This window comes from Sciurus vulgaris (assembly GCF_902686455.1).
Source record: "Sciurus vulgaris genome assembly, chromosome: X".
Lineage (NCBI taxonomy): Eukaryota > Metazoa > Chordata > Mammalia > Rodentia > Sciuridae > Sciurus > Sciurus vulgaris.
This window is the reverse complement of record NC_136471.1, coordinates 27,503,154-27,530,599: the sequence shown is the minus strand read 5'-3', so window position 1 is coordinate 27,530,599 and position 27,446 is coordinate 27,503,154. Positions and strand designations below refer to the sequence as shown.

The window sequence follows — 27,446 nt, the reverse complement described above, 5'->3', positions numbered from 1 at the left end:
AAGGTTGTTATTCATGAATCTGTAATGATATCAAAGCATAAAAGAGTTCCTGATACAGGCTCAGTTGGGATTTTGCTCTAATATTATTAACCTAAATGAAAACTTTCTGGAGCAAAGCTGATCCTACTTCTACATTGTCAAGATTGACAATAGCTGACACATCTTCTGCCACAGGTTAAAGTAGTACAACCACTTGGATATTTCTTTTGAAGCACCTATCACCCAATACCTATATGCTCACATGGGGTATTATAAATTAGAAATCCTGTGAAAGAGAAACTAAGGTTTTTGCACAAAGCAAAGGCACACATCCTTGTTCATGAAATAAAATTTTTTCCGATACTGAGAAAAAACAGCTGCATGTTTTCTTGGAAAAAAGACTAACATACTAACATAACATTTACTTATTCTCCCTTATATCATCTAAAATATCAATTTGGGGATTTTACATATTAATGTTTAATAACAGAGTTCGCAGTCAAAAATTACTAGAGAAAATGTTTCATTACCTAATGACAAAAGAATTTATTCACTAGGAAATTATGATTCTAAATGTATACACATCAAACAAGAGATTCTCAAAATACATGAATCAAAAGCTGATAGAGTTGTAGGACAAATAGACAAGTAGACAATTATAGCTCAGTACTTTAACATTCACTCCCTGCACCTGATAGAACTAATAGATATAGAATCAGAAAGCATTTAAAATATATAAAATTCACATAGTATCTAATTGACATATAGAGAAAGTTCCAAGTGCCCATGGAACATTCACCAAGATTTGCCAGATCTTGAGCTACAAAAGAGATTCCCCCAAATTTAGAAGAATCAAAATCATCCAAAGTATGTTCACTAACCACATCTGAATCACACTAGAAATAGATAACAAGATGTCCACAAGAAAATCTCTAAATGTGAGAATTAATTAACATACTTTTAAATACTTCATTGGTCAGAAAAGAAATTTTGAAGAAAATTTAAAATGCATAGAAACAAATTAAATTGAAGTCACATACACATACACAATGTATATAAGGCAGTACTGTGAGTGACAAATTCGGTTATTTTTAATTAAACACCTGGAAGTTTCAAAAACTCTTGGTAACATAGATTTTTAGTTTTCATAGGTATCTCTCATAGGTCTCATCAACACAAAGTAACTTTGGTCATAAAACAAATCCTTTCACTTAAGAATTCAAGAAGTAACGAAATCACTCCAAACAAACTGGTTTTAGCTGGAAGTGGTGGTATACACCTATAATCCCAGCAACTCAGGAGGCTGAGACAGGAGGAACCCAAGTTTGAGGCTGGTCTGGGGAACTTAAGGAGACTCTGTCTCAAAATGAAAAAATGTAAAGGGGTGGGAATGTAAATCAGTGGTAGAATACCCCTACGTTCAATTCCCAGTACCTGCCCCCCAAACATGGTTTTGTTCCCTATTGATGGTGTGTTACCAAATCCAAATGTACACAGTTCTGAGGATCAATCTAATGATAATTTTTTTTATCAAACTAATTAGCCTTGTCAGTAAACTTGAGTCATTTATAAATTTGTTAGGTAAACTTACCTTGCAATAAATTCAGGTGATACGATTTTTATATTTCATGCCTCCGTTATACATTAATGCTTGATCCAATGACATATAAATTTAAACACTAGATAATATAGTTATAATTGTGTTCACAGATTACACCATAAAACTGAAAGGGAAAGCATGATCTGGGATAAATGTCACCCCAAACTCCTGTCCTGCCAAGACTCAGTTTCTAATTCCTGATACTTTCCAAAATGATCATGAAAAACTTGAAGTGGAATCATGTGCTGCCTACAGTGAATTTCACATTTGCCAACCCACTGTGAAAGCTAGGCAGGGAGTGAAGAGGGGAAGAGATAAAGAAAAAACACAGTTAAGCTCTTCACTGCTCTTTTGTTCAGCTACAACTCTTTGCACCTCACCTTTGCACCTTAACTAAATTATGATATGGACCAGAAACAGCCAGCCAACCACTAACAGAACACCACAAGACCATCCATATCTGAGAAGTAGAAGTAAAGTGATGGATATAAATGAGGGTAAGGACCTCACCTGTCATATTCATAGCACCTAGCACAGGACTTGGCATATGAGAAGTGCTCACATTTAATGAATGAATGAATGAATGAATGAATGAATGAATGAATGAGTGGAAGTGAAGGCATATCCAAGTCCTTCTCCCTTCCCATTTTCAACCTAAGTATTAATTGAATCCCATGTCCCATAGAAAAGCTGGCCCTGATTTCTTTTTGGAGACTATAAGCATTTCATTGTAGTCAGAACATGTATCTTCCCTATGGCTTTCATAGTGAGGGCACTGACTTGTATTAAACCCAACCAAATTCTGCTTCTCAATTACTATTCATTCTCATTATTTTAAGTATGATGATTGGGACATCACTACAAATACTGGAAATCACCAAGGTTGTTACTCAATTTCCTCCCAGATATTTCAAATAAAATCTACATTATTCTCCAATTTTTAAAAGTTTGCCAATAATTGAAACACATCTGAAAAATTACAACTTGGCCTTAAGCTCTATAATTGCTAAAGATACTTAATTTGCAAAGTTTGCAAAATGTAACCCTATATTTACTTAGCAAAGCTACATTATGTGCAACATTAATATTAATAAAACAAGCTATCTCATTTATCTTTATTAACAAGACTGTCACTTCATAAATTTTCAACTAACACCCAATGACTTTTTATATTTGAATGCAAAAAAGACAAATTAAAATTCTTCATCCATTTCACTTCAACTGAGCAGAAAACGGAGTAAGAACAAATGCCTTTTTGGAGCTGAGAATTTGAGTTAGCTTGGATTGAGGTTGAACTCACTAGTGTAGGACGAAGTTAAATTTTTATAACTTGCTTTCAAACATTCTTAATGACAAACTTCATTGATTCAGGAAATCACAATAGTTAAACTACTGAAACATTGTGCCCATTCAGAGAGAACTTTTATCCCCAGAGTACTATCTTTTAATTTGCACAAATGACTTACAAAATTTTGTTAGGTGCTATATGCAAATTGTGTACAATCACAAGGCCAGTTCTACCTATAAGGAGCATGAACAGTAATGTGACAAGATGATAGAGTCATTGTAAAACCTTTCTACTCAAAGGAAATAGTGTTTTCACATGTTGGCCTTGATATCTGAGACTTATACCCCTGTCGTCTTTTCTTTGGGTTGAAATAAGTTTTTTCAGAAGGCTCTTATCAATAATCCAACATATTATCTCATTGGTACCAATTACTTTACCAGATTATTGTGAATTGGGCAAAAATGTGATAGACTGTGATGAAAACGAAAGATCAGGGAGGGAGAATTCAAGGTGGAAAACAGACTTTCAGGGAGAGGGGTTAAATTCTGAGGGGCAAAATAAGAACATCAAAAGCTTTGGAATTCAAAGTAAGTATTCCCTAAACCACCCATATAAAATTAGCCATTGCCTCTTTCAGATACCATAGTAATTTTTATACCTCAATTATAGCATGATACCTATTGTTATTTAGATTTTTATATATATTTCTAATTAGTTGCCAGTAAATACACTAGGTACAGGGATTAGAACCAGTGACATGTGCTACTGAAAATATGACATTGCATTTGAGCAGATATTTCTGAGATAGAGTGTTAAGGGTAAATAGAATGAAGGATAGAGAGTTAATTGGCAGTTTTCCCTATTAACAAGGAAATACATTTTAAATACCATTGAACTGACTCACATTTAAAGTTACTATAACACATATTTATGGAGGCATAAAAAAGTTAAAGAGTTTATGATTAACAAGCCAGATATTCCCTAGTCATGGTTTGTTTTTGCTTCCCCAACCCCCTAAAAATACTCTAATTGAATTTGCTTTTAGTCATTTCTTCAATATATTAAGTCATTTTCAATTCTGTACCCACCTACAACCTAAGCATAGTCCTAAATAATTTCTGTTATTGCCTCACAGGTCCAATCTTTCACTTTTCACTTAAACACAGATTCTTAAATTTTTTCACATATGTATTGATTCAAATAAGTTGAAAGAAAAATATATTTTGTATGAAATATATGTAAAAATATATATTCATAAACACATACATATGTGTATATATAGATACATATATATGTATATATGTATCTGTGTACATATATGTATATATATATATATGTAAGGAGAGAGAGAGTTCATTTTCAGCTTCAGTTTTTCTGATCTTTCTCCTATAAGCTTTCACAACTCTCTAATCATAGGCACATAACTCACAGGAGTTTAAAGATTCTTTTCATGTTTTACTCAACATTACTCTTTAGTTATAAAAATTAGTTGAACCATAATAGAGACTCTATTTAAATCTGCAAGACTCTAACCTTATAATTAGACTTTAAAATATACTTCTTCACTCCCATTAAATCTGTTCTTCAACCTCAGTGAGACCTCCAATCACATCCCTGTCTCTGTGTTCCTAGCCTATCAGCCTCTTCCTGACTTCACATCTATACCTACCTGCCCCTCACTAGTAATCACAGGTTGTTTATAAATCCTACCTGGTACCATATCAGACCTGCAAATTCACGATCCTCCATTTATCCCTCCTCCATTATATTTTTTTTCCCACTTTCTGCTCACCAGCAGCTGAAAACAAGAGAAAACCCATATTATCTTGCTAATGGGTTCCACTGTAGATGTATGAATTTTTTAATACCACTTATTCCTCAAAAACCTATCATTGATGTTGTTTCTCTACCCTACTTCACTTGTGCCAACTCACTCTCGTGGCCATCTATGACTTTTCTCTCATTCTTATATTAGGAAATCAAGTCATCGGGTCTGAACTTTCATCTTCTCTTAACTATACTTTCAAAATGTATCTTTATTTATTCTTACTCCTTTATTTTCTGCACCAGAGAAAGAAATCTCCTCCTAATTTTCTCATATGTGCTTTTACCCCTTATCTTTGCTTTTAACCTGAAAAAGCTTATGAAAATTTTTATTATATTTCCTCTCACAATTCCTCCTTTTTATCCCTCACTCCCACTCTCCTTTTAAATCTTTTCTTGTTCCTCTTTTCCAAGCTTTCAATCTCTCTTGTTCCAGCACTCAAACTTTCTAAATCTCTCTTAAATAAATTTCCTTGTCAGTCTTTGCCATTTCTTAATTTCTCACTCTTTTCTCCCATTTCTGCTCATTCTCTTCTTTCAGTTCCTCAACAGCACTGTATCTTCATTGTCCTCTAGTCCAATTACATTCACTGTCCAAAAACTTGATCCCTTTGCTTCTCTTTCTCTACTAGCATCTTAAAAGCTGTCTTTTTTCCTGAGACATGTCCTCTTCCCTTTCTATATATTCTTGTTGAGTAACTTCACTAGGTCCATGTTTTTAACAACCCCATTTATGTTAATGACTCTCAAATCTATATCCCTAGTTCTGAATTCTCTCTTAGACTCAAATTCCATGTTCTGAATACCTAACATCCTATAGTAATCTTACAACAAACACATCCAAACCACCTTTCCCAATAAACACTCTTTTTTCTCCTCCTCCTCTATTTCCCTGGATAGTAGCTGAAGCTTGAAGCCTTAAGATCATTATTCTCTATAGTACCTTATTCTTCAAGCATAATTGTTGTATCACAACTATGAAATATTTAAAAAATTATTTTGGTTGTAGGTGGACACATATCTTTATTTATTTTTTATGTGGTGCTGAGGATTGAACCCAGTGCTTCACAAGTGCTAGGCAAGTCCTCCACCGCTGAGTCATCATCCCAGCCCTGCAAAATACTTCTTCATTTCCATTTACAATATCCATGTCTTAATCCAGGCACTCTTCCTCTCTCACCTGGGTAAATGCAGTAAACTCATGATTGCTTTACAACCCATTTCCTCTCCCTTCAATCATCTGTCAATATTGCTACCAAATCCTCTCTTTAAATTGGAAACCACAGTATGCCAGACCCCTATTTAAAACACACTAATGGCTCTCCTTCATCTTTAAGATAAAATCCAAATTCGTTAATAGGCATTCAAGGTCTATCTTTCTAGTTGTCCCAATGCCACACTGGGACACATGACATATATACAAGTCATGTACTTCCATGCTTCTATCTTATACTCTCCCAGCAGCTTGGAATGGAGCTAATCTCCTCTCTAGTACACACTCTTACTTCCTTTATTGGCAAACTCCTATTCATTTCTCCAAACCAACTAGAATGTCACTTTCTTCCTCTACAGCCAATTCTTTTGTCCCCAATAACTAAATTAACTTTCTCTGTTTGCCATGGAACATTGTGCATGTCTATATTATAACTTTTGTTCCATCAAACATAATTATTTGTATCTCTTTCTCTTCCACTAGATTGTTAGTTCCTGAACATAGGAATAGTATCTCATCCATCTGCATCCATAGAACCCAGCAGAGGGTATACTAAATATTTAGATTTCAATGAATTTGTAGGTAGTAAATTAATTAATATATTTGATTATTAAGGAAAATAGATTCTATGTAGCAAAGAATAGGTCCTAATGCATTTAAGTGCCACTTAATTGGGTACATATTTAAGATAATGTATTATAAAGTTATATAAAACATTTCTGTCCTCATATGCAAAGATAGAACTATGATCATTGAAGTACCTAAGAGTAGAGGAAAGCAGAATTATTTTTTCACTTCTGTAAGGATACCCTGCTCAAATAAAAAAACAAAATTAAGCACCTTTTGTATGTGAGGCACTGATTTAGGATGGAATCATACAGTAAAAATGCTATCCAACACAAGTTGTTCCTTTTAAGTTTCTTAAATCCCATCTCCCCTATGGTCCAACACAGGCAAAAATTTTCTTATTTTTGAGCCCAATTAGATTATTATTTCAACAATGAATACATATTTGTAGCACCCAGGTTGGGTTTTCAGAATCTCTACATAATATTGAAGGACAAAAAATTGTGAGGATCACCAGCAGCTAAAAACTGCTAAGAAAACCTGGTGCGATGGTGCACGCCTTTAATCCCAGTGACTCAGGAGGCTGAGGCAGGAGGATTGTGAGTTGAAACCCAACCTCAGCAATTTAGGGAGGCCCTAAGCAACTCAGTGATACCCTGTCTCTAAATAAAATACAAAAAGTGCTGGGGAGGGCTGGGAATATATCTCAGTTGGTAGAGTGCTTGCCTCGCATACACAAGGCCCTGGGTTCAATCCCCAGCACCACAAAAAAACAAACAAACAAACAAAAAAGGGCTGGGGATGTGGCTTGGTGGTTAAGCATTCCTGGGTTTAATCCCTGCTACCAAAACCAAAACAAAACAAAATTAAAAAACAAAAAACTGCTAAGAAGAAAGGAAGCAAAAAGGAAGGAAATGACAAATCCAAAATGGTGGTTAGCAGTGAAAAGGGACTTTGCACATCACACATGCAGACTGTACTTACATGAAGCCAGAATGCATAATCTGAGTTGTTTGGTTTTGATTTTTATTTCCCCTTCTCAATTGTTCTAAATACATATCTACGAGTTGGACAGATTAAAGCTTATTCAAAACTTACAGCATATTGTGCTTGAAAAATACCAAAATAAATAAAACTAGTAATGTATATTATTCTAGCAATTTTTTGTAGTGGTGATTGAACTCTGATGAGACTACATTCCTTTCACATCATCTCTGTTGTGAGACAGCTGGTCTGGGTTAGAGGGCACAGACTGGCAAGAAGAGAGTGAAGATTAGTGGCTCATTTGGGGGAATTCTAGTTTATTTGTTTCAAAGCATGCAGTCACCATACTATTAAGCATACGTGTGACTATTAATCACCTCTCCTTGTGAACCCCTAACCTGTTTTGTCTCTGAATATATCTATACATAAAATTAAGTAAGTTTAAGGCTAGCAACATATTTAAAGCATGTCTTTTCTTCATAAAATCCTTGGTAAACAAGCTGTACAAGACATTGCAAAAGATTTTAACCAGACATAACTTCTGGCAAAATATGAGCAAGGATAAAACTTCTGTGTGATGAAAGTCTTTCTAAGAAAAATTGCTTTAGTAAGATCGTGATTCAATGTTTGACATTCCCTATTGTTTTCTATTAAAAGGCTTTTAGCAGTTCTCAGCAGAAAGTCAAACCAATTCATGCACCAATATTTATTACTTAAATGGCACAGTGAGGTTTATACAAAATCAAAGTTATCTTTAAATAGAAAATCTGTCTACGTAATATTCCTGTGAATGTCAGGGGGGAAAATCAAAATTTCAGAGGAACTACAGGCCTTGAAAATGTATGACATGTCTAGTGTTGGCACATGCCTATAATCCCAGTGGCTCGGGAGGCTGAGGCAGGAAGATTGTGAATTCAAGACCAGCCTGAGGAACTTAGTGAGACCCTGTCTCAAAATAAAAAATAAAAAGGGCTGAGGATGTGTCTCAGTGGTTTAGCATCCCTGTTTTAAAAATAAAGTCAGTCTCATACAATAGATCAGAGACCAGTACAGAAAACATCACAGACGAATTATTTGTTGTATTTTATAATTATTGCTTTGTGAGAGAAAATGATCATTGAAGGGGCCTGGGTGAGGACATTATCAATTACTATATAATCTTGTCACATTCATGGAAAATAGGTGATACTTTTTTATATTTTATATTATTTTATTTATTTATTTATTTTTGGTACTGGGGATTTAATTCATTTTATCACTGAGTCTCATCTTCAGCCCTTTTTTATTTTGAGACAGTGTCTTGCTAAGTTGCTTAGGGCCTCGCTAACTTGCTGAGGCTGACTTTGAATTTGAGATCCTCCTTCCTCAGCCTCCCAATTCACTGGGATTACAGGTGTACATGACCACACCAAGCTATGGGATGCTATTTTTAAGTCTTCATGTATAGGAAGTATATGGAGGGCCATGGGGGTGATATCAATAAACAATGTAAGTTGCAGTAATTGAAAATTGTATAGATGGTTTATATTGAAAAGTGATTGTATCTTTTCAGCGAAAGGTCAGACCACAGATACTCTAAACCAGTATTTCTCAGGTGCAAACAGTTTATCATACCTCCCCATTTTGGGGATATCTGGCAATGCTAGAGACATTTTTGAATGTCAGGTGTTAGTGGGAGCTGTGCAACAAGCATGCCACAGAGGCCAGGGATGCCTCTCAATGTCCTACAATACACTGGAAAGCTCCCTCACAACAAAGAACTGTCGAACTCCAAATGACAACAGTACTGAAGTGGAGAAACTAGCGTAAGTGAATATATTAAGACTTCACAACAACCTTAGCTTAACACAGACTGAAAATTACCATAAAGAATATTATACTGGATGTCACATCCAAGCCTCTTGGATCTCACATCCAAGCACTTTTAACATATTAAAAGGTGTTTTGCCTATAAATTGACTTTCCTCTTAATTTATGGGTTTTCCTGGAAAGCATTATAATAAAATTATTTAGTATTCATCTAGTACAGCATTATCCTCTACAGAAGGCAATAAAGTGTGAGTGTTCAGAGGAATGTGTGTAAATGCCTACAGGTATAAGGGGAAAAAGTCATTCATATGGAACAGTTATTTGCACTGAAAGAATAAGATGTGAATCATAGAAAAAAAGTGATTTTGTTCATTTGATCAAAAACAACACATGCACCTAGATTCTCTGATTGCAGTATTCAGATAACGCAATTCTATATAGTTTAGGAGTCATCCTTCCGTAGGGTAATTTCTGAGGAAAGCCATAGCCATAAATTCTGGAACAACACAGAACCAGACTTGCCAGAATTGTCTGTGCAAACTATGACATCATGAATGAAGAAGCTTGTGAGGGCCAAGATTATTGCCACCAAAAAATACCTTCTGAATTCAAGAAGCTGGCAGATGCTATTGAAGAGGGCAGTACCACAAGCCTAATCCAAATCATGCCAGCTGAGAGAGTTGCTCAAGAGAAGGGACAAAAGAAGAGAGGGCAATTAAATAAGTGATAGCAAAAAAGAATGGAAGTGTGTCTTTTAATCCCAAAGATACAGTTTCTTCCCAAGCAAGTTGAATCTCAAATAAAAAAGCAATCATAAGGCTAGAGTGCCCCAACTGCTGTTTCTTCACTGAAGGAAATATCTTAGTAATATTCACTTACTGCTTCAAGGAGAAAGGAATCTGTCAGGAGTCCAGAAGAAGCTTGAGGAGACTCTTTTGTTTCCCCCACGAAAGAACTAAATCAAGAAAATTTGGTGCTTAAGGAGGACTGCTACCATGTGTTCTCTTTCAACAAAGAAAAAGGGGGAAAAAAGCAAAGGTCTCTCCTTGAGCTTTAACCATTAGAACACCCTTGCAGTGTATGACTGGTGGGGTGGGGAGGGGAATTCTATTCAAAAGCAATTTCCAGAACCACTTACTGCATTAATTATAGGTCTTTCTATACAAGTTCAGCTCTGTAAGAAAAAAGTTATCTAGCTATTATGTATGTAAAGTGAATTAATCTCCTGAGGGGGAAAAATAACCAAAAACGTAACTAGCTTAAATTCCTCAGGTGAGACTACTAAAATAGGATTGAAAGTTATTTCCCCCCCCCCTTTCTTGATGGGTAATTAGAGAAAGTTTAATAATCAGCAAAACAGAGGGTGTTTTAATGCCAAGCATACTTGAGTAAAAATAATCCCATCTAACATGTGTAGAGCTTTTACTTTCACAAAGCACTTCCTCACTGGAGTCCTCTTAGACCAACTATATAAAGCTGGGATTTTCAGATTAAGCTCTTCTTTGACCCTTAGTTTCTGCCCTACTTTGCTACTGTGATTCTGCAAAGAGTCAAATTGGGTGTTAAATATAAGACACCAACTTACAGACAGCAATTCAGCATGAAAGTGCTTCAAAAGGGAATACTTGGAAAAGATTTGAATGTTCTGCTTGTGCAAAGATGAATAATGCACACACACGTTTCCCAACAATGACACAGAAATCTTTACACAGGACATCTGTTTTCTGCACTTAATAGATCAGTTGACTGTCATTTTCACCACATGTATGTTGTATCAACTATTGTTAAGGGGAATTTCTTCCATCAGCTAAGGCTGCATTCCAATCCTCCAGTCATCTCTAAACATTAGTATTCTTATGATTCTGTGTTATAAAATATAACACCATTTTCAAAGAACAGTGGGATGTTTTTACTGCTTCATACATAATTCATTTGCAAACATGGAATTAATAAAAAGAAAATGCAATCAATTAGTTAAATGTTACCTGATATACTACCAAACTATATTTACTATAGGCCAAAGTAATTATCAAGGGCTGGGGATGTGGCTCAGTGGTAAAGCACTTGCCTCACATGTGTGAGGCACTGGGTTTGATCCTCAGCACCACATAAAAATAAATAAAATAAAGGTATCTATCTACAACTAAAATAAAAAAAAAACACACAGTAATTATCAAGTCCCAGCTATGCCAGTGTTTATAGACATATCTACTCTAAAAAAAAAAGGGCACTGGTATTACATTTCCTCAATTTACATATTTAAATTGGAGTCATAACACAGGGTTTGGGATAAGACTCCAAAGTCATGGAAGTCCTGACAGAGTATGAGATGGAAATCAGTTTGATAGTTTTCTGTTTGGAAAAGTGTTTTGAGACACAATTAAGTGCATACCCAGATCTCCAAAAAGGAAGACACAGCAAAATTATAACTAAAAGACCTCACTGTGCTAACAGACTAGCAAACTTCCTTAGAAATTACACAGAGATCAACAAAATTTTCCCTTCCTCCTCTTCACATTATTATAAAAAAGAAACAGCAAGTCTACCTGGTATATAGTATTTGTCCAAATTAATCATTTTTTCTTTTTTAATTTATTTTAAGACAAATTCTCACTCAGTTCTTTAGGGCCTTGCTAAATTGCTGGGGCTGTCCTCCAACTTGTGATCCTCCTGCCTCAGCCTCCTGAGTTGCTGGCATTACAGGCATGTGCTTCCCATCTTTTAATTTAAATGTATTTTAACTGATAACTTAAAACAACCACTTATCATGTGATTTCTTGTTGTTGTTACTGAGGATTCAACCCAGGGGCATTTAACCACTGAGCTATATCCCCATCCCTTTTTAAAAATTTTTTATTCTAAGACAGGGTTTCACTAAATTGCTTACAACCTCATTAAGTTGTTGAGGCTGGTCTCAAACTTTTGATCCTCCTATCTCGGCTATCTCGGTCTCCCGAGTTGTTGGGATTATAGTCATGTACCACTACATCCAGCCCCCATGATGTTTTGATACATGTATACATTAAGTAATTTTAAATTAGGTTAAACTATCTCCACAAGCATTTATCACTTTTATGGTGTGAATATTCAAAATCCTTTCTTCCAGCTTTTTGAAATGTACAGACCATTATTGTTATCTGCAGTCATCCTGCTGTGCAACTGCACACCAGAGCTTCTTGCTTCTTTTTAACTGTAACTTTGTACCCATAGATCAATCTGTCTCCAGTCCTCCCTCCCCTCTACTCTCCTCAGCTTCTCAGAACCATCGTTCCACTCTCAGCTTCTATGAGATCAACTTTTTTTAGATTCCACATAAGCAAGATTGTGTGGTAACTTGTCTTTCTGTGCCTTCTACACTTTCCTAATGGATTTAAGAACAGAAAGAAGGTCACAGAAGGAAAATGTGGGGAATTAGTCTGTGTAGATTACAAACAAATCGAGGTCAGATCTCGGGTAACTTTTCTTTTGGACACTTACATTTTAAGCAAAAGACAGGCATAGTACACCATTAGTTAAGAAGCCTTCCTAATGAGGGTTTTGTGAGATATTTTTTGTAACCATCCAAAGGCCTCTGAGTACTCTAACATTTAGCAAATGTTACTATTTGAATGCCTGAACAACCAAGTCTAAAATGTTTAGCTCACCCCCAATTCTAACAGCTGGTAACTTTGCATGAAACACATATTTGTTGAATTACTATATGCCAGGCACTAGCCTGGACACAAGGAATACAGCAGTAAAGAACATACACAATGGTCCCTATCTTTGCAAGGCATATAACCAAGTTCAATAATTCTCAACTTTGGTTGCATATGAGAGTCACTTGGGGGATTTAAAATACCAATATCTGGGCCCCATTTCAGACCATATACATCATAGAATCTGTGAGAGTAGACTCCAGCTATCATTATTTTTAAAAAATCTCCCTAGCTGGTCCTAATATGCAGTCAGAGTTGAGAACTGCTGGTTTAGCTGATCATTTTTACTTAATCACTTGGAAAATGTTTCCATAGTCATACACAATATAGGTTGTTTGCTTAATATTGGAAGTTCTGGGACAGTTTTTTTTTGCTTCTGTTTAACTAGATTGTTAAAGCCATCACTCCAATATGAAATACAGCTTGAAAATATGAATGTCAGCACCAGGTCACAATGCAAGTACTCAGCATAATGCTGCTTGCAGGTAGACACATATTACACATGCTTTTGTATCTATCAATTGATATCATGTTTTTGTTAGGGTAATAGATCTTTTGAGCACTTTGAAACAAGCACATGTAATAAATTCTGATGATGACAGGTTTCTCTAGAAGCAATTTCCAAGATTGGTTGACCTCTGAACAAGTCTATTTGGTAGGAAGAAACTAACATGCCTTGATTTCCAAACAACTGCATTATGAATTCAACACTAATTGCCATGTTTAGAATGCATTCCTAAAGTGAAAAGAGTTCATCATCAAGGTAGAAAAATGCATATGTTATTCAGAACTTAATTAGGGTAAAATTCATGGAAGAAAACCTGGACATTCTTAAATATGTTCCCTGAAACACTTCAGTTGAACAGTTATCTGAATGAGAATCTCCCTAAATCAGGGAGTGTCATCATTTGAACAAACTCACTTGCCGGTAAAAGGCAAAAATGGAAGGATATTTGATCTGCTTCAGTATTCCTAAAATCCATCTTTTAAACCAAATGTACATAGTATATATCACACCAAAATGAAGGTATTTAACTTTCTAAGACATCCATCCTTAAACTGAAAACAGACACCAAATTTCTGAAGGGGAAGGAAAATTTCTGGGCATGTTCTTACCTACATCCTGATATAGAAAATAAGAATACATTTTTAAAATCATGCAAAATATCAAACTGAGTCAATCATGGTCTTTGCTCAGTCAAAATAATCTTTATAGAGATATGAAGGAGCATTCTGGAATAGAGATAAGGGGTTCCAGTTGTCTAAGTGATATCAATCAGAAAATTAAGGATTGTACCTAAGAATAGTGGTTCATTGACATTAACATCCATGCTCCTCAAAGCCTTTTTGTGTGTGAAGTTAACCTCTCCCACAGATTTTTCAACACCAGATGCACATTTAACTATTCTTGGGAGGTTGTAATTACTAGTGTTTGGGTTTTACCCTGAGAAACTCCGATTTAATAGCTTCCCAAGGGAGAGCAAGACAGAGTATTAGTAGGCAAGTCATCCACACTGATGCTCATACTGATGTCAGGAACCAAAGAACTCTCTGTATATTTGTGGATATGAGTACTAATGGTGGTGAGTGCTTAACATACCAGGTGCAACTGGAGGGTATAGGCTCGAATGCAATTTTCACAGCTAGAAAATGAGGACAAAACGACTTCTAAGTTCCCTTCCATTTATAAAATAAACCGTGGTTATGCCTCTAGGAGTCTAGGATACCTGAAAAAATTCAACATGTTAACAACAAAGAAAAAAGAAATGATTGTTGGACAGGGAAATAGAATGTCTAATATTAAATACATATTGTATGCTTATTTAAATAAGGAGGACTAGAGTCAGCCTCCGAAGACAAACACTGTTTTTATGCACATGAGTAGTGATATTCTGAGACTCAAAAGGGGCACAACCAACCAAAAGGAAGCTGAGTTAAATCAAAAAAGAAATTTGGTATAATGGCCCACAAATGGTCAGGAAGGTACACATGACAGCACTCTGGGCAAACGATTGCTCATCACAAGAAAGAAATGTAAAGTGATCCAGACACTGTGGAAAACAGTTTAGTAGTTCATCGAAGTATTAAACATGGAGTTCCCATACGACCTAGTAAGTCCACTCTGAGTCATATACCTGAAATAACTGAAACATGTTTATACAAATATTTATACACTAATGCTCACAACAGCATTTTTACAATACCTAAGAGGTAGAAACATCCAAAAGCCAACCAACTGATAAATGGATTACCAAAATGTGGCATATCCATACAGTGGAATATTATAGAGCCATAAAAAATGAAGTGCTAATAATACCCACTACAATATGGAGGAAGTTTGAAAATATCATGCTAAGTGAAAGGCTAGTCTTAGAAGATCATATATTATGATTCCATTCATATGAAATATCCCATAGAGAAAAATTCATGGGGACAGAGAGTATATTAGTGTTTGCCAGGGGTAGAAGAAGGGACAATAAAGAGTGACTATTTGGGCTGGGGTTGTAACTCAATGGTAGAACACTTGCCTACTATGTGTGAGGCTATGGATTTAATCCTCAGGACCACATAAAAATAAATAAATAAAGGTATTATGTCCATCTACAACTAAAAAAATACTTTAAGAAAAAGAGTGACTATTTAATGGGTATGGAATTTCCTTTAGGAGTGATGAAATCATTCTATAATTGCCTATGATGATGGATATACAACTCTGTGTATAGACCCAAATCCACTGAATTATATACTTTGAATGGATGGATTTTATTGTATGTGAATTGTATATCAGTAAAGCTGTTAAGCCTGGGATGGTTGTGCACACCTGTAATCCCAACAACTCAGGAGGCTGAGGCAGGAGGATCCCAAGATTGAGGCCGGCCTTAACAAGTTCAAGGCCAGTATAAGCAAGACCCTAAGCAACTAAGTGAGACCTTGTCTCAAAATAAAAAAATTGAAGGAGTTGGGGATGTGACTCAATGGTAAAGCCCCTCTGGGTTCAATATCCCTTTTCCAAAAAATAAATAAATAAATAAAAATAAAGCTCTTAGAAAAGAAAGTCTTTCCCCAGCCCAAGACCTTGTCCCAGCTGAAGCTATAGCCTCGACCTCAATCACAGAGGGTTAATACTGAATGGTGTAGGTAGGTTTTGGTAATTCAATGCTCTTGTAGCAGTGTTAGGATAAGGAAGATTCATGTGACATAATTGCGGCCAATGAGATGTAAGGGGAAGGCTTCTTGGGATGAGAAATTTTTTTAGCATTTAATGGGTCAGAAGAAACAGTCAGTTATTTTTCCTGCTCCTTCCTGCGTTGTTGTACGAGGATGTCATACCTGGAGTTGTTGTGGCCATATTAATATTATGTGGGAAAAATTATTCCAAATATTGTGGAAGGAACCTCAGGGAATAAAGTAACGTCTTTAATCCACAGAAGTGACTAATCTACCTTAAGTTTAAGAGGTCTTATTATATGAGATAATAAATCTTTTTATTGCTTTAGCCATTTTTAAAATTTTTTATTAGTTGTTGATGAACCGTTATTTATTTATTTGTATGCAGTGCTAAGAATCGAACCCAATGCCTCACATATACTAGGCAAGCACTCTACCCTGAGCCACAATTCCAGTCCCTATTTTAGTGATTTTGAGTTGAATGTTTTCAACTTGTAATCAAGAGCATCCTAAATAATAAAATTTATTTATTTACATTCAATTCCATCTTATTTAAAATAACTTGAAGTGACTAAATAATCTTTTAAACTTAAGAATTAGAAAAATCCATATGAGGTCCTATTACCATGGCCATCAGCTCTACTTGACCAGCAACACTTGTATCTCATTATCAGAGAAATAATTGTTTAAACCATTAGTATAATTCTAGAGCAGGAACATGTTCTTAGTCTCTGTCTCTCTCCATCACTTTTCAGTGTTTAACAGGTTTCCCAGAAAATTCTTCCTTGTGTGTGACCTTATGGGAAATGGTAGAGAAACATGCAAAAACATGGTCAATATGAAATTTATGTACTACAAATATTTAGAATCTGTAAGTTAAAAGTGGTATAATAATAAGGTTAAGTAGATTTGGCACAAGTGCCTAAGGCTAGATGGTAATTCAGTAAGAGGAAATAACTTCAGCTATAATTTGTCTGTGAAATCTCAGCAAATACTTAATGAAAAAAATTATAAATCATGCTAAGTTACAGGCAGAAAATCAATCATTGCATAATAGACTTCATGGTTCTGTATGTTTGCATGTGTGTATTTATGTGAAGACATTTCTGGAAGTTTTTGTTAAGATCATTTGCTGATATACATCAAGTTCTTGGTTATTAAAACCACTATGAAGCTTGGGCATGGTGGCACACACCTGCAATCCTAGTAACTGGGGAGGCTGAGGCAGGAGGATAACAAAATTTGAGGCCAGACTTGGCAACTTAGCAAGACCCTGCCTCAAAAAAAGGGATGAGGTGTACCATGGTAGAGCACTCATGGATCTAATTTCCAGCACTACAAAAGTTCATTTGAAAAATTAGACAATGAGAAACTGGAGGTATTTTACCACAAGCCAAGTACCAAATACTGGCACTGAAGAATTAAAACATCAACTTCTTTCCCAAAAGACATAGTAGCATGTGTAGCCCTGGCCAGCAGAAAAGCATTTATTTAGTTGTTTTTCCCCTAATGTGATCAGCATATTAAGATAGAGATTCTAGAGGAATTGTCTTCAATTCAACAAACAGTTGTTGAGTGCTTATTATGTGCTAGGTATTGAGAGATGCAGAGGAACTCAGTAAGGAGTGGCTTTCTTGACTCCATTTGTGTTGGTTCCTTATCGTTTATTGTCAAATTACAGTTCTTATATACATATATATGTACACATACATCACATGTATATATACATGTACATATACATGAGATACAAAGTGGTGTTTCATACAATGTAGAACTATTAAATAAGCTAATTAACATAGTCATAATCTCAAATATTTAACACTTTTTGTGATGAGAACATTTAAAATTTACCAACTAAGTGATATTGAAATGTATACTACTGAATGATTATTTATAATCACCACACTATACAATGGATCTAAAAAAAATCAAATTCCTCATGCCAGGCACAGGGACGTACACTTGTAATCCCAACAATTTGGGAGGGTCAGGCATGAGAATCACACATTCAAGGCCAGCTTTGGCAACTCAGTGAAACCTTCAGCAATTTAGTGTATCAAAATAAATAAATAAATAAAAAGGCTCAGTGATAGAGTGCCCTGGATTCAATTCCCAAATCCCCACTATCATCAAAAGAATCCTAATTCTAGCTATGTAACTGATGTTTTGTATCCCTTGATCTAATCTCTCCATTCCTCTCAACCCCCAGCCTCTGGTGATTCACATTCTATTCTCTGATCTTGTGAGTTCAATTTTTTTAGATTCCACATATAAATGAGAACACACTGTATTTGACTTTCTGTTTGTCTATTTCACTTAGCGTAATATCCTTCAATTCCATCCATGATGTCAAAAATGACAATATTTCTTTCTTTTAGTGGCTGATGCAATGGTTTGAATATGAGGTGTCTCCCAAAAGCTCACATATGAGACAATGCAAGGTTTGGAGGAGAGATGATTGGGTCATAGCCTTAAACTAATCAGTGAATTGATCCCCTGGTGGGATTAACTGAATGGTAACTGGAGGCAGGTGGGGTGTGGTTGGAGGAAGTGGTTCATTGGGGGCGTGGCTATGGGGTATATATTTCATATCTGGAGAGTGGAGCCTCTCTGTTTCCTGATCACCATGATGTGAGCTGCTTCCCTCCATCACCCTCTCCCGCCATAATGTTCTTCTTCACTTTGAGCCCCAGGAATGGAGTCAACTTTCTATGAACTAAGACCTCTAAAACCATGAGCCCTCAAATAAATTCTTCCTCCTCTACAGTTGTGTTGGTGGGGTCATTTAGTCACAGCAGTGAAAAAGCTGACTAAAAAGAGCTGAATAGTATTCTATTGCATATATCTATTCATCCTTTGATTAATACTTAGTTTAATTCCATAACTTGGCTACTGTGAAAGGTGCTGCAATTAACATGGGAGTGCATGCTTACCATTTTAACTATGAAAACTATAATGACTATTGGCAGAATTTTACCATGCTACACTGAATTAGTGGTGGATAAGCATAAGGACTGGGAATGCCACTTAATGAAGAATTTGTACACTGTCAGAATTAAATAAATTGATTGAAATTTTCTTATTTCTTTTTGCTTTATCCCTATAGCTCCTATCATTGATGATATGTACTACGGAATATATTGCTTACTTCTACTTCTTTAGTAACTCACTGCAATCTGATTTGTGCTCTTTCCACTCCACTGAATCTGTTCCTTAAATATAGTTCACCAATATGCCAAATCTTAGTGCCTTTTTTCAGTCTTTGGCCTCTTCAACTTTTCTGCAGTTGCTGGTGATGTCAATTAGCACCACACCTCTTAATTTTTTCTTTTCCTTTAGAACGCAAAACATTACATTTTCCTTATTCTCATTGAATCACTCTTAACTATCTCTTCTCTAACTCTAACTTACCCTGCCAGCTCTTCAGGTCTTTTTCTCAGTTCATTTTATTTTGTTGGTTCTCTAAATTCTCTACATGGGCAGTTGTATCCATTGTTACAGTTTCAATTAACACAAATTCTGAAGAAATAGGTGAGTCCCATATCTACATTCATAACCTCCATCCCTTTCCTAACCCCATCCTTACAAGCCTGAAACTTGTCCTCTTGGACATCTAAAAGACAACATGTCCTGAATGGAACATCTTTCCTCATCACAAACCTACTAGAATCCAATTTCCTCCTGAATGTCCAATTTCATTTGACAGTACTCATACTCCCAGCCCCCAAGACGGGAATCTTAGCATCATTCTGACCCTTACTCTTCCCATTCTTAGCACTTCATCTTACTGGAGTTACCAACACTTGAATATTTAACTGTCACAATTTCTCTTCCATATGTGCATCTCTTGCAACCCCTACTGCTACTACCTTAATTCAGGTTGCCACCAACATTTTCCCTGGACTGCATCAGTGGCCTGTTGAATGGTATTCCTCCCTCTAGTCTCTCTGGATCCCATATTACTGATATAAATATTAACTGGAAAGTGAAGAAAAATCAATACTGGCAGAAAACAGTTGACTTCTTGGACAAGAATTGCCACAAAGAAGTGGCTCTTTTCTCAAAGGGACTTTCTTGCACCATATTGTCCCAATCACCATAGGATCACTGAGCCATCGAGCCATGCTTTCCCCAGGTTGTCACTATCACATAACTCATTTGGCATTGCCAATGCCACCATACTAACTAAATAGAAAGTATCACCAACTAATGATCAAGAGAGACTGGTGTTAACTATTATATTTAGATTGGCTCTAAGGGCAGAAATATATATGACCTAGGGTATCATTAAGAATAGAATGGTTCATGTCTTTTCAGGAAAAGTAAGTTTGAAAGAACATTCAGATCTGAGACAATAACGTTTAATAAATATCCACTTTTGCTTAAGGTTTAGCCTGACACTAACAATTTGAAATGTTAGTGCTCTCCCTTTTTTCAAAAAAGCCTATGTCTTAACAGTAACCATGTTCATCAATGCAGATTATTTTAAACATACATAAAAAAGTGTCTTTTGGTCACATTTTCCTTCTCATTCATCATTATCCATTCTCTAATTTTTAAGTCAGTAAATTCTAAACCACTGAAAATAATTTAATAAAATATACCATATGATTTTGTTGCCTTGCTGAAGGATTTATTTTCCTATGGGTAATAACTTAAATCTGTTTCCTAACACCTTGTGATTCTATCATATCTCAGAACCACCTGCCAATATCTATACAACTCGTACAAGGTACTATTGATACACCACTGAAAATTCTAGCTAAAAAGCCAAAGTTTTAAGTAATCTACAAGCTGGTTTGCCTAAAAGTTATGAAATAATAAGCTCAAGTGATTTTTCTGCATGTAACTAACACAGTGATTCTGTAAGAATGAACTGATTTGGGGGGAGAGCAAATGAATCCAATGAAACTGGTTGTTTTCATAATAGTTCCTAGTCAGTTATTTTCTAAATAACTAGTTCACAGTCAACTAGTTTGTTTATAGCCATGCATGTACACAAAGTCTGGACTTGCCATTTATTTAAGTGGCTCATAGGCATAGCTTACAGTAGCACTGTTCTAAATGATCAACCTCACCCTCTTTCAGTCACTTTTAATATCTCTTGTAATATTATTTTACAATGTCACATACCTCCTTAAAATCCTGAGATAATTTCTTCTTGCCTGTGCAACAAAGTCTGAGCCTTTAATTATGTCATTCTGCCCAAGTGGAATGTTTTCCACTCCTTGATCTCTTCAAATTATAGATTTTCCTCAAGTCCCAATATCTCAACTCCACTACAAAGCCACCCAGAAATAATACAGGCTTCACTAAGTTTCTCTTATCTGAATTCGTATTATATTAAAAGGCTAAAATACATAAATGTAGTACTTAAAATGTCAAAATTATCACCTTGTCCCTGGCAGAACACCTAGCACACAGTCATTTCATGAACACTTGTAAACTTACCTCAAGGACTTACCATTTTACTTACTTACCATTGGACCAAGAATGTACCAAAGGCAAAATAACAACCTTACAAATCATAATTCAAGGAAAAGTTATTTTCCTCTATCTCTGTCATTCTCCTCTGACTCCTTAACTTTAACAAGTATATCATAGTTGTAGGCACTGTTCTAAATATAACAGAATGGAGCCAATTTTCATTGATCCTGAGTAGAGGAAGTTTCTGGAAAGGGAACATGGCTTACTTCTAACACTAACCATCACCTTCCCTCAACTTCTACAAAAAAAAGTGTTGGGCTCGGGAGATAGCTCAGCTGGTAGAGTGCTTGCCTTACAAGCACAAGGCCCTGAGTTCGATCCCCAGTACTGCAAAAAAAAAAAGTGTTCATGAGTGAATATCATGTTCATAACTAGAAAACAAACCCATTCAGTAGGACACAAGTTGCTAAAGATGGCACAAAAAGCTATCAGTGGCACAAATGACATTAAAAGAGTATCTGTGGTTGCAGATTACAGTGAGGAAGTGATAGTGATTCTCATTCATATTATCTAGGTCATCAAAAGAAACATTCTGTATTAATTTGCATAACCTCTAGCTAATGAAATTATACCAATTCTTAACACCATTATGAGCATGGAAGAAACACAGGAGGAGATGACAGGAAAGAACAGGATGGAGAAGGATTAGTTGTGCATATAAAACAGTAATGTGGAGGAAGTTGAATTTTTGTCATATTCTCTGGCACTATTAATAGCCAGTATACCCATGATTCAAAGCAAAACCATTAGACACTAACATTGAGATACGTATATGTATATCTGAGATATTATTTTATTTGTAAGATGTCCTCTCCATAGGAAGTCAAAATTTATTGCACTGCATGAAATAAGAGAGTAGGAAAAGAAAAATCTAGACACCTGCATCATAAATGAATCACAATGACAGATAATGTTCCTTGATGTGGTAAGACTCCCAACTCCCATGGATACAGATAGAGGAAAGAAGCAGAGATGCTTTTAATGACAGTAGGTACACAAAAGCTGAGCTGCTTTTCTGCTTAGCTTTTGAAAGCTTGATGGCACTAGGCCCACAATTCAGGTAGAACATTATTCTAACTTCTTAAACTTGCTTCAACAGAGAACCCAGGTAGTGAAAAATTACATGGTCATTTCTTTTGGAAAACATTTTGCAGTCTCCCTGTTCATCATATATTTTATCACTGCCATGATTAATAAAGTAGTCATACATTTAAGTCATCATGGTTGTCCTGAGTTACTTTCTGAGTGCTTTTAAGAGCCACAGTTCTTTCCATTGGAAAGAAAAAGAAATGAAGTAAAGAATAACTTGGATGATTTGGCATCAATAGCACTTGAGTTTTGAGCATGTGTTATATGTAGAGAGAGTGTACTTTGAAAATGAATATGGGTAAATAATAGCATTACAAACAGAACAAACCAATACCTGTTCCTTATCTTGTACCTTTAAGCTAGGAAGCAGACTCTAATTATATATAGTACTTTATGTAAAAAATATATTAGAAATATTTGAAAACAACTTGGCTGTTTGATTTACGCCTCTTAACTCTAAAGTATCACAACTTCCTAAGAAACATTTAAGTTCAAATGAAAAAATTTCAACTTAAGAACGCCTATGTTCACATTAAGAAGTGATCATTTTCAAAAGTTTTACCATGAGCTAAATTTAGGTAGCAACCCCATCCAAGTTACCAACATCTATAATTATTATTATTAATAATTACTCTGTCCATCACACTCAATGAAGCTTCTCTATGCACAATTCTTGATTTTCTTGTCAGAAAGTCTTAGGAGATAGACTAGGAAACCAAGGCCTAGACAAATCAATTGACTTTCTCATCATTACAAAGCTAGTCAGTAATAAAGCAATTAACTAAAATCCAAGGACCCAGATTACTAGTGTAATGTTTTTAGAGGGTAAAATTAGAAGCTCATGAACTACATGCTATAAACAGATTAAATACAAAGATGCTAGAAAAATTTTAGCTTTGTAAAGAAAATTTTGGATTAACAGGGCACTAAAATGTTTGGATAAGAAAGTTGGTGGGTCTTTAACATGTCTGTGAAATGATTTACAAATAAATTTAAGTCAGATGAAATTGTACATTAGCTGGTATTATGAATTCCATTTCCCCTATAATCAAATCCCTATAAATTGGTTTAGCACTTTTAGTTTCAGTCAGAAAGAACATAGTTGTTTTTACTTTGAATTTTACCAGCAGAAAACAAACATTTCCGTGGACTCCTAAGAAGGGCCTTGTTTTTGAGATACCTATATGAAGCAAATGCCTATTCCTTTTGGGATTTAGTGCCTAATTCACTTTTCTGTTTACAGTATGGAGCAACTATTCAGTATACTATGTAAAAACACAGATGCAGACACTAAAGCTACAAAATGAAAAAGTGACCAAACATATGCCTAAAGTAACTGGAATTATAGAAAGAACATAAAATCTGGGGGAAAACTGAATGAAGTGAAAACACTCCAAAGTAGATTTGAACAAGCAGTCAGCAGTGTCCTAAAATTTATTATCCTAACTGTCAGTTGTACAATAGCCTATGTGAACTGATTCGATTTTAGTTTCTCATTCCCAATGGGCAAATGTTCACATCATTACAATTATTGTGGAAATGGGAAGCTTGTTTGCGCTCTCAGTAGAGAGATCAACTAACTAATGGGGCACAGAGAAACTATTCATTGGAAGTTGTCCCTCCACGTGAGTCTGAGGGTCTTTTTGGGGGCAGCAAATTTTACTTTCATCAACTCTTGAGTATAATACTCTGACTCTATAAGGTGTGGTGATCTGGAGCATAAAATCCACAAGGAGGGGTGAAATGCCCACTGAACACAAAATGAGATGATGTATCTTAAATCATACCACAGTACTGAGGATGGATACTTTTGTTTTCTATATTATTGTTTTCTTCTATACAATTTTCTTGTTATTAGCTCAAGCATGGTATAGAAAACTCCTAATTTAGAGTGAGAAGACCTACATTTCAGTCCTTGTTTTCCACTATCCTGCTTATCCAAATCTGAACAAATTATTGCTCTATAATGTCAGAGTGGTAAACTTTGCACAAAAAATCAAATTATGTGATAGGATTGGTGTCCAGATTCAATAAACTAATAAACAGAAAAAGATTCACACCAAATTTAAGAGATATATAAATGTCCTGACTGAACTGAGAAGCTGCTTTTTTCACCATGAGCAATACCTGAATAGATTCAATACTGAGATCTCCAAACCCTGGGCTTATGGAATTTTCCACCTTCCACACAAAGTAGATAAAGAGGCCAGAATAAAGCAATTGCAATTTTGTGTCAGAGGATATATTTGGCAATAGTTATATTCAGCCAAACCCACTTACCTTCCTACATAAACAAGTTTCTCTCTCTCTCTCTCTCTCTCTCTCTCTCTCTCTCTCTCTCTGTGTGTGTGTATGTGTGTGTGTTTGTTGTACCTACACAGCAAAATATAAGGAACTCATGGGTATAAGATAACATTTATATACTTATTATCATCTACTTATTCAGTATCTCCTTTTCATACAGAAGTCTGTAATAGGATTCTGAAGTCCTCTGGAGTTGGACATTGTATGTCTTCAAGAGTTACCTAAAGCACTTGGCATTCAGCATTTGCTTTAGCTTTAAAGCTTAGCACAGGGCCTAGTACATGATTAAATACATAGTAAACTTTCACTGAATAAATAAGTCACCACCATGCAGGGTTCACTCTTTGCATTGTGTTCCCTCAAGTCCTTATACATAATTTCTACTTAGATTTGTTGTCCATACCAAGGCACCTATATCATCATTGCTTGTATTTAGTGTTTTCCATGGTGGCAAACACATCCTTGGGCAATATTCGATAAGTTGTGTTCTTGTTCCCTTGAGTACAGGCAGAACCTATAACTTATTACTAACCAATATAATATATGGCAAAAGCAAAATAACTTTTCAGGTGTAATTAGGGCCCCAATGAGGTAACTTTGACTTTACTGAAAAAGAGATTATCCTGAGTGGACCTAGCCTAATCATAAAAACCCTTTAAAAGAGGTTAAGGTAATCCCTGAAGTTAGAGATTTGAAGCAGCAGAGACTCCTTCCATTGCTGGCTTTGAAGAGATAAACGATCATAAATTTTACAGCCACAAAGAAATTTATTCTGCTACCAATCTGAGGGAGTTGGGCATGGATTCTTTCCTAGCCAACCTTCAGATGAGAATAAACCCAGCTGATACCTTGACTACAGCCTTGTGGGACTGAATAGATAAATCATTTGGGCCATGCCCAGATTTCTAACTTACCGAAATTGTAAAATAATAAATGGGCATGATTTCAAGTCACTCAATTTTTGATAGTTACATAAAGAAAACTGATATGCCCTGTGTGTAGAGGTCATGCTTGTCATTCTAGAGGGTAAGCATTTTGAGGGAAGAAGCTACACCTTTTGCTTTGCAGCTAGTGCCCAGCCAATATGCCACAGGAATACTTATAAGCTCAAATGAATTGTTTGTACTTGGGAGAACTAGATATTATACTGTACCTCCTGCTGAAACTGGTTTCTACTAAGGAAGTAAAATGCAATATACTGACTTCAGTTTTGTAACATATTTTTCAGCAGAGTGGCAAAAATTAGACACACATGAAAACCAGTGAGAGTTGTGTACCTACTTATCAATGCATGAAGCTGAAAAATGACCACATTCCTTTTAAAGATGGCAATAATGTAGGATGAAAAAAAATAATTCAGAAATCCAATTACAATGAACTGACTAACAAACTGGCTATGGTGGCCACACATGGCTGGTATAAATCAGAGTTATTTTCCTCTTTCTTAATTTGCTTCACAGTCAGGCTTTGGCTTTGCTTGTAAAGGAACTGAGATATCTAGTTTATATCTGACCCCCGGATATTTTTTTTTTTTTTTTTCCACACCTGGCTCTCCTTCCTTTTTTTTTTTTTTTTGCTTTTTTATATTTCTTTTTTTTTTTTTATTGTAAACAAATGGGATACATGTTGTTTCTCTGTTTGTACATGGCGTAAAGGCATACCATTTGTGTAATCATAAATTTACATAGAGCAATGTTGTTTGATTCATTCTGTTATTTTTTCCCTTTCCCCCACCCCTCCCACCCCTCTTTACCCTCTATACAGGGTTAGGGAGGGGGGCAAGTATGGAGGAAGGAACCCCCGGATATTTTTAATAGGTTTAGTTTTATGTCGAAACTAAACATCCTTAGCCCATCCTGTTTTGCTCATCTAAAATACAATTCTTTTAATAGCTAAGCTTCTATTAAAAATCTTAAAATCTCCTTGCCAATTGAAAGTCAGTTTCTTAGACACAGAAACCAAAGAAGCCAAAATTAAGTTCACATAGGAAAAAAACAAAGGCCCAGAAAGTCATTTCTTGGATTTATTCTTTTTTGCCCCATTCTCACTCACTCTCTTTCTCTGAGAGAATACCTAATTTTTATTCATTACTATAAAGGGTAGCAATAAGGGTGGGAATTCAAATCTTTCATATCATTGCCATAACAATTTAGCTATATATTTTCATTTCAGTCGCCATAACTATCAAACTTTAAATAGCTTAATATTACTGGATAAGATAACAAGACAGGAGGTATTATCAGAGATTTGATGATGTTAATATTGAGGTAACCATTCCGATTAAGACTAGATACCAAATACCTCCCTCTGTGGACTAGGTAATGTTGAAAATGGAAAAGTCTATTATTTAAATTAAGCATTGACTTTAGTACCTTCTTATAATGCAAACAGCTTTTGGAGAGGATCTCATTGAGTTCTAAGGGTCACTCAAAGTCC

The 27,446-nt window shown here is 35.5% G+C and overlaps 1 protein-coding gene across 7 annotated transcripts in view; it reads right to left on the bottom strand.

The window, feature by feature from the left end:
* The window catches only part of TENM1 (teneurin transmembrane protein 1), a 753,664-nt gene that overhangs the window by 686,627 nt on the left and 39,591 nt on the right, over positions 1 to 27,446 (bottom strand). The window contains exon 1 of one of the 7 annotated variants that reach the window (XM_079123320.1): positions 4,578 to 4,647. The exons of the other annotated variants lie outside the window; for them this stretch is intronic. The gene's annotated coding sequence lies outside the window, so the exon portion shown is untranslated. Of the gene's footprint in view, positions 1 to 4,577; positions 4,648 to 27,446 lie in introns of those variants that run through there. 7 annotated transcript variants of the gene reach the window in all.